Genomic DNA, 9,517 nt, shown 5'->3' on the forward strand with positions numbered 1-9,517 from the left:
GGCTAGGACTGGGTCTGGGGGTTCCCGGAAGTCGGCAGAAATTCCTACTCAGCAGAAGTGGTGGGGGAGGTACGGCGTAGTGGTGGGGGGCAGTCCGAGAGGGTGGGAGAGGGTCCGGGCCATGCTGCGCCTGGGCTGGGACTGGTCCCCCCGGTGCAGGTTAGCAGGAAGCTCTCCACACACTCACCGGACCTGGGCTAGGACTGGGTCTGGGGTTCCCGGAAGTCGGCAGAAATTCCTACTCGTTGGGAGGGGTGGAGGAGGTACGGCGGAGTGGTGGGGGCGGCCCGAGGGGGTGTGAGAGGGTCCGGTCCTCGCTGCACCTGGGCTGGGACTGGTCCCGCTGGCGTAGAGTAGCAGGAAGCTCTCCCCCATGTATTTTATCTGACCCCAATGCAATGAAACTGGATATAAATCACAAAACTCCTATAAACATATGTAAATTAAATAACATCCTTTTGATCAACCAATTGTTTACACATGAAACTAAACAAGAAACTGAACAATATCTTTAGTACAATGAAAATTCCAACTCAACTTATCAGACTTCAATGGATGAAGTAAGAGCTGTTCTTAGAGGGAAATATATAGCTGTGAACTCACACATTAGGAAAACAAAACAGGAACAAATAAATATCTGATGCTGCATCCCAAGCATCTAGAAAAAGAAGAGCAATCCACGCCTAAAGCCCAAAGATAAGAAGAAATCATAAAGATTAAAGCAGAAATTAATGCAGTTTAGATGAAGAAAAAATATAAAGAATTAACAAATTAAAAATCTGGTTATTTGGGGCTGGGGAGATGGCTCAGTAGAATAAGTGCTTCCCTGGCAAGTGCAAGGGCCTGAGTTCAATCTCTGGTTCTGGAAAAAAACAAACCTGGTTCTTTGAAAGATTAAATAAAATTGATAAACCCCTAGCTAACTTTATTAAAAAGAGGCAAGAAAAAAATCTCAAATTCAAGCAATAAGGAATGAAAAGGGGAAAATTAGTACAGGCCCGATAGAAATTCAGAAGATCATCAATAGCAACTTTGAAAATATTTACTCGCACAGAATGGAAGAAACAGAAGCAATGGAAAGATTCCTGGAAAGGTACAAATTACCAAAACTGAATCAAGAAGATATAAGAACTCCAATATTATCCAGTGAAATTGGAAATGTAATAAAAAATGCACTGACAAAGAAAAGCCCAGATCTTGATGGATTCACAGCTAAATTTTAGAAGAAATTTAAAGAAGATATAATCCCAATACTTCTCAAACTCTTCAGTGAAATTAAAAAGGAAGCAGCACTCACAAAATCATTCCTGGAGGCAAGTAACAAAACCAGAGAAAGATTCAACTGAAAAAGAGAACTACAGGCCAATCTCCCTTATGAATATAGATGTGAAAATTCTAAAGAAAATCCTAGCAAGTAGAATATAGCAAACCTTCAACAACATTATACATCATGAGCAGGTAGGATGCATCCCAGGGATTCAAGGATAGCTCCACATATGCAAATCTATAAACATAATTATTATATCAGTAAAGCCAAAACCAATCACCAAATTGATGCAGAAAAGGCCTTTGACAAAGTTCAACACTAATTCATGTTCAAAGCACTACAGCAATTTGGACTAGATGGTGTCTACCTTAATCTGATAAAAGCCATCTATTACTATCTAATAGCCAACATAATTCTAAATGGGGATAAACTGAAAATTTTGACTCTCAAATCATGTAGAAGACAAGGATGTCCTCTATCACCACTCTTATTCAATATAGTTCTGGAATCATTAGCTACAGCAGTTAGACAAGAGAAAGAAATAAAAGGAATAAGAATAGGCAAAGAAGAACTTAAATTATCTTTATTTGCAGGTGACATGATACTTTACTTGGAAGACCCAAAAACTTCCAACAAGAAGCTCCTAGAATTAATAAAGAAATTCAGTAGCATAGCAGGTTACACAGTCAATACCCAAAAATCAATAGCATTCTTCTACACATAGCAAACACACTGAGAAAATTAGTGAAACAATACCTTTCACAGTAGCAATGCCCTCCCCCCAAAAGGAACTAACTGGGAATTAATCTAACTAAGAAAGTGCAAGATCTAAATATTGGAAAGTACAATATTCTGAAAAAAGAGATTGAAGAAGATTTCAGAAAATGGAAAGATATTCCTTGCTCCTGGGTAGAAAGAACCATTATTGTGAAAATGGCAGTACACCCAAAATTGTTAAGAGATTTAATGCAATCCCTGTTGAAATACCACCAACATATCTCACAGATATAGAGAAATCACTCCTAAAATTTATTTGGAATCAGAAAATGCAGAATTACAAAGTCAAATTTGGGCAACAAAGACAACACAAGAGGCATTATAATTCCTGACTTCAAATTATACTATAAAGCTACTGTGAAAATATTAACATGGGACTGGAAGAAAAACAGATCAATGGAACAGATTAGAATATGCACATATATCTACAAACACACTCAGCCACATTTTCTTTGACAAACAAGCAATCATGTTCACTGAAAGAAAGATAGTCTGTTTAATAAATGGTGCTGGAAAAACTGGCTCTCTGCATGCTGAAATCTAAAACTAGACCTAGGTCTATAACCCAGGACTAAACTAGTCAAAATGGATTAAAGATCTGAACACTAAAACAGAAACACTGAATAACTTGAATAGAAGGTAGGTGAAAATCTTGAAGACATAATGTGCGAAAATATTTCATGAACAAAAATCAAACTGCATGGGAAATACTTAGCAGAGTTAAAGAATGGGACCTCCTCTTATTGAGAAGTTTATGCACGTCATAAAAAATCTTAACTAATAATCTCTCTGACAAAGGTCTTTGATCTAGAATGTGTAAAAAAACTAAAAAAAAAAAAAAAGGAGCACAAAACTTAAAGACCCCATCCAAAAATGGCCATCTGAGATGAATATACACTTCTCAGAGGAAGAAAAAAGAAATAACTGAAAAAATGCTCCATATTCTGACTTTCCAAGAATTGCAAATTAAAACAGTGTTGAGATACCATCTCACCCTGAAAGAATGATTATCATAAAGCAATCAACTAACAACAAATGCTGGAGAGGCTACCGGAGAAAAGGAACATTTATCCACTGCTGGTGGAAATGTAGACAGGAGCAACCATTATGTAATGAGTCTGAAGACTCCTCAAAAAACTAGGACTGAAAATCTCATTCAATCCAGCTATTCCCATTTTGAGAATTTTCCCAAAAGAACTGAAAACTTCACATCATAGTGAAAGCACTATATGCACCCATATTTATTGCAACAAAATTTGTCATAGCCATATTGTGGAAACAACCAACATGCCCATCACCTGAAAATGGATTAAAAAGATATGATATTTTTATACAATGGAGTATTACTCAGCTACAGAAAAAGACAATCTGGAAGCTTGATAGGTAAGTGCAATTTTAGGCTATAAGCATAATTGAAATAAACCAGTCCCACATTTGTAAATATCTTTTTTTTTAAAAATATAATATTATGTCCCTAGTGTAAGAACCAAAAACAAGAACTAAAACTTGAAAAGTATAACAGATACAGTTAAATGAAAACAAATGGATCTTAAGTATAAAGCAACAAAGAGGAGAAAAAGGAAAAAAGATAGGAAAAATATTAGGGGCAAAAACATGCCAGTATATATACAAGATGGCTGAGATGATTGTTTTAAGAATTTCCATCAGTTTTAAGAAAATAGCAGTTAATGTGTACAGTTCTCACCTTAACTAACTCTGTATGCTGCTAACTATGAACTAAGCAACTACATTCTGGGCAGCAATGTGTAATATAAAAATATGCTTGCAATATCTGTCATCGTGGTCTTCTAAATGTGTACCATTTCTAATGTAATATCAAGATTTATTATATTCTCTTTAAAATAATTGCTTAGAAAAATGTAATAAAAGAAAAAGAGAAAACAACAAAAATTTAAGATTTCTTAAAATCATGCAGTACTACTCAATCATATGTCCTACCTCACATAACTATATCTGTTAATATGAGCAACAGATTTGACAACAAAAACATATTATATCAATCATTACTTTTTAATGTATTTACTAGAGGGTCTACAGGGTTTCACTACACAGATTGAACTCATAGTGAATCTCCTGTTTTCAGCCTCCCAGGTACTAGGATTATAGGCTTGCACCATCACTCCCTGTCTCATTTGTGATCTCAGCGTACCCCTGGGGCCAGACTGGCATGACACATTAGGGAGCGAACCCCGGTCTCTGCATCTGCCTAAGCAGACATTTTAATTCACTTAGATATCTGGCAGGCCCTCAATCATTGTTTGTCAGATATTATTGTTTTGAAAATCTGTAACATATGCATTGTTGTATGTTACCCTGTTTCTGTCTTTTTTTTTCTTTCTTTTGTTTTTACTCTTTAAAATAAAATTATTATATATAATAATTTATTTTGAGAGAGAGAGGAAATTGTCATTTTTCTCTAGGAATTTATACATTTAAATTCACATTCTGATTATATGTATGTATACATCAGTTATTTTAAAGACCTCTTATAGTTAGTTTAGCACTAATTACCTATGAAAATTTATTCAGTGGCAAGCCTGGAGGCTGGAAATTCCACTATTTGGGTAGATTGTCTTTCAGGAGAGGATCTACTTCTTCATAGTTACAAGCTTTACTGTAGCTTCATGCAACAAAAGGAGTTCACATTGGCACCAGTCTGTGAACAGTTTTTGAACAGTAATACCATTAGTACAAAACTACTTATAAAGGAATTCACAATAAGTACATATGTATTTATGTATTTATGTATGTATGTATGTATGTATGTATGTATGTATGTATTTTTTTGGTGGAACCAGGGATTGAACTCAGGATTTTGCACTTGTCAGGCAAGCGCTTATTCTACTGAGCTATCTCACTGGCCCCTATTTATTTATTTTTTGAAACAAAGACTTGAACTTAGAACTTTGTACTTGACAGGTAGACACCATGCTACCATGTCACTGAACTATATCCTCAGCTTTAGGTCTTTTTTTTAAAGGGCACACATATATTTAATACAAAATTTATTTTAAAAATGTTTTTAATAAGATTGGTTTTAGTGCTAGAATAAATCATATAAATTACTCAAAGAACTTTAAGGGCTGATGAGATAGCTCAGTATACTAAGGGCCTACATTGGTAAGCACAGGGACCAGGGTTTGATCCTAGGTGCTGCATGTTATGCTGATCCTTCCTCCAGGGCATGCTGAGCCGGTGAAGGGGTTCAGGTGTGGTGGTCCACACATGTAATCCCAGTGCTGGGGAGGCTGAAAATAGGTGGATTACTACGAGTCCAATCTGCATAGTGAGACCATGGACCAAATATATAAATAAAAAAAAAGAGGCTGGGAAGAGAGTTCAGTGGAGTAAGTGCTTGCCTGACAAGTGCAAGGTCCTGAATTTGATCCCTGGTACTACCAAAAAGGAAAGGAAAAAAAAGAAAAGAAAAGAAAAGAAGAGAAAAAAGATCTTTATATAAAAAGGGAAACAGCATTTTTAATTCAACCAATATGAAAATGCATTCAAAATTTTATGAAATTAATTTCATATAATTGTATTATTTGCTAATCACTTGTGAAATATGGTCACTAAGTAACAAATATAAGCCAATTAACCATGACACTAGAGCAAAGACAAGTATAACTAGGAAATACATAATCACATTTAGTTTGCTTTATAAAAATTAAACAAAGAAAATACATTTCATTTATTTTTTTAAATAACTAAAATAACTTTTATCCCTTCAAACCCAGCTCAAGCCTGATTCCTGAATGAGAATGTCTGCGCTTTCTCAGGACCATTCCACCCCACAGGACCCAGTGCAGGCCTTGCTTGTGATGAGAACTTCTGCCAAGCTCCCAGGACTCCTCCAAACCCAGGCGAAGCCCAGAGTTGGTGAGTATATAGAAGCACTTCCATGCTCCCCTGTGCCTGCTGGATACCTCCGGACCCAGCCCAAACCCACCTTGTGAGTGAGAAATTCCACCGCAGTGTCTAGGCCCCTCCAGACCAAGCCCAGGCCTGGGATAAAGGTCTGGGGTAAAACTCTGCAGCTGAAGTCCCTGCAGAGAGACTAGGGCCCAGAACCACCCAGCTAATCCAGAAGCAGAACATCTTGCCAGAGAGGCACTTCAGGTTCACTTCAAAGGCTGCAGCAGGAAGAAGCTGAGTACAGCGCCCAGACAAAACTGGATGAATTCAAACTTCATAGATCTGTACCCGAAATTCAGTAGTTGCTGAGGTTATAACTGTCCTAAGACTCTACACCAAAGGTCAGAGGACAGTGCTATACAAAAATGACAAAGAGAAGGAGCAAAATGCAATCAAAGGCCCTGAGCCCACTCAGAACAAGTGCAGAAGACACTAGCACAGAAGATGTTGGGAATCACACAGCTGGAATGTCTAAATTAATAGTGTCTGAAGTAAAGAAACAACTGAAGAAAGAGATAGAGGAACTCAGATCAGAAATAACTTCTGAAACACAAAAGGAAATCTCTGAATTAATAGCGTCCAAAGTAAAGATTCAAATGCAGAAACTTATAGAGGAAATTGGGTCAGAAATAATGTCTGAGGTGAAAGAATTAAAAACTGGTTCTCAAGAAGACATAGATAAAGCATTACACCAGATTAGAAAAACGATGAAATCCTTCAATGAGCAATATAAGAAATAAATAGAATGAAGCAGAGTCAAAGAGTTGTAGAGGAAATTAAAATCCCAATCACAATCTTGCAAAACCATTTGAGTGAAGTGAAAATAGAGTTTCAGATCTAGAAGACACCATCACAGGGAGTGAAAAGGTAAGAAAGGATCTCTTAAAAACAACTGTCATGCAGGAAAAAATAATTCCACACATGCAAGACGATGCAAAGATAACAATGAGAGTCTAATAGGCATCAGTGAGAAAGAAGGATTCAATACAAATGATATATGAAGAATATGGGCAGAAGTAATAGTAGAAAACTTCCCAAATATAGGGAAACAATCTCACATGCAGGTAACCAAAGTACAGAGCAACAAAGAACGTCAATCTAATTAAAAACACACCAAGACATATAATACTCAAGATCCCAGAAATTCAGTACAGGAACAATATACTGAAAACCACTAGGGAAAAGAAACAGATTACGTTTAAAGGAAAACCCATCAGAATAACAGCAGACTTCTCTTTACAAACCATGAAAGCAAGAAGAGGATGGAACAGAATACTTCAATTCCTCTATGAAACGAAATTCCATCCCAGTCTACTATGCCCTGCAAAATTCTCTTTCAAGTTTGATGGAGAAGTGAAATACTTCCATAACAAAGAACAGTTAAGGAATTTCATGATGACAAAGCCAATCCTACACAAACTACTAAAAGTTGTTCTAGAGAGGGAACAAAATGATCAGGTTCCATGAACTAGAAGTGAAGTAATCCACTAACTAGGGCAAACAATTAAACAGGAGAAAAAACAGTAAATAACAGTAGGTAAATAGCATGTCAATCATAGTCATTGCATCTCAATTAGAACCATCAATGTAAATGGATTAAATTCACCAATGAAAAGAAATCGACTGGCACAGTGGATTAGGAAAGAAAATCAAACAATATGCTCTATACAAGAAATACACTTAAGTCCTAAAGAAATTCATAGGCTGAAAGTCAAAGGATGGAAATCAATACTACATGCCCCAGCACCTCAGAGAAAAGCAGAGGTAGGATTCCTGTTCTCACATAGTCTCAGCTTCAGACCAAGAATGATTGAACAAAATAAAGAAGGCCACTTTATACTGTGTAGGGCAATAATTGAAGAGGAAGAGGTAACACTCATGAACATGCATGCACCAAACACTGAAGCACACAACTTTATAAGACAAATATTAGTGGACATGAAAAAGCTAATATCCAATACCACAATCTTAGCAAGAGACCTTAACACCCCCTTATCCAAAAAAGATGTGTCAAGGAAACAAAAAATTAGCAAAGAAGTAGCAGAATTGAACCAGAGCTTGGAACAAATGGATTTATTGGACATATACAGAGTATTCCACCAAACCACAGCTGAATATATATTTTTTTCTGCTGCACATGGGTCATTTTCTAAAATAGACAACATACTAGTCCATCGGTCATGCTTAAGTACATACAAGAAAACAGAAATTTTATCTGAGCACATGCATATTATCTGAGCACAGTGCATAAAACTGGAAGCAAATGACAAAAGAAAGGAGAGAACCACATAAATATATGGAAATTAAACAACACCCTCCTCATCCAAAAATGGGTCACAGATGAAATTGAACAAGAAATTCAATAATATTTGCAATTCAATGAAAATTAAAGCACAGCTTTTTAGAATTTATGGGATGCGATGAAAGCAGTTCTCAGAGTGAAATTTATAGCTGTGAACGCACACATTAGGAAAATAGAAATGCACCAAATAAATAGCCTAATCTTGCAGCTCCAAAATGTAGAAAAGGAAGAGCAAACCATAACAAAGCCTAAAGGTGGAAAAAAAATCATAAAGATTGTAGCAGAAATTAATTTAATGAAGACAAAGAAAACAGTTCAAAGTATTAACAAATCGAAAAGCTGGTTGTTTGAAATATTAAATAAAATTGATATGCCCCTAGCTAACCTCATCAAAAGGAGCAAAGAAAAAAATTCAAATACAAGAAATAAGGAATGAAAAGGGTGTAATTACCACAGACCCAGTGGAATTTCAGAAGATCATCAATAGCTACTTTGAGAATATTTATTCTCACAGAATAGAAGACACAGAAAAAATGGACACATTCCTAGAAAGGTACAAATTACTCAAACTGAATCAAGAAGATATTACAATGGTCAATAACCCAATAAAAGCCAATGAAATACAAAATGTAATAAAACATCTACCAACAAAATAGTCCATGTCCTGATGGATTCACAACTGAATTATACAATAAATTGACAGAACATATAAATTGACAGAACATATAGTCACTATACTCCTGAAACTCTTGAACAAAATTGAAAAGGTAGCAATCCTCCCAAAATCATTCCTGGAGGCAAGTATTATACTGATACCAAAACTAGGGGAAGGTACAACTGAAAAAGCGAATTACAGGCCTGTCTCTCTCATGAACATAGATGCAAAAATCCTCAATAAAATCCTAGCAAATAGAATACAGAAAGTCATCAAGAAAATTATATGCAATGACCATGTAGGATTCATCCCAGGAATGCAAGGATGGTTCAATACACGGAAAGTATAAATGTAATACACTATACCAATAGAGCCAAATCCAAAAAGCGTATGATCATCTCAATTGATGTAGAAAAGGCTTTTGACAATGTCCAACAATTATTCATTTTCAAAATCCTACAGAAAATTGAAATAGGTGGAACTTCAACTTTCTTGGGCCAATCCGAAATGGCAAGGGCAAGGACAGAGGGCAGAGGTTGGTTTCCATCTGGTCAGACATGGCATCCTATGGAACATGGATCTC

Source organism: Octodon degus, unplaced genomic scaffold (assembly GCF_000260255.1).
Source record: "Octodon degus isolate 3935 unplaced genomic scaffold, OctDeg1.0 scaffold00189, whole genome shotgun sequence".
Lineage (NCBI taxonomy): Eukaryota > Metazoa > Chordata > Mammalia > Rodentia > Octodontidae > Octodon > Octodon degus.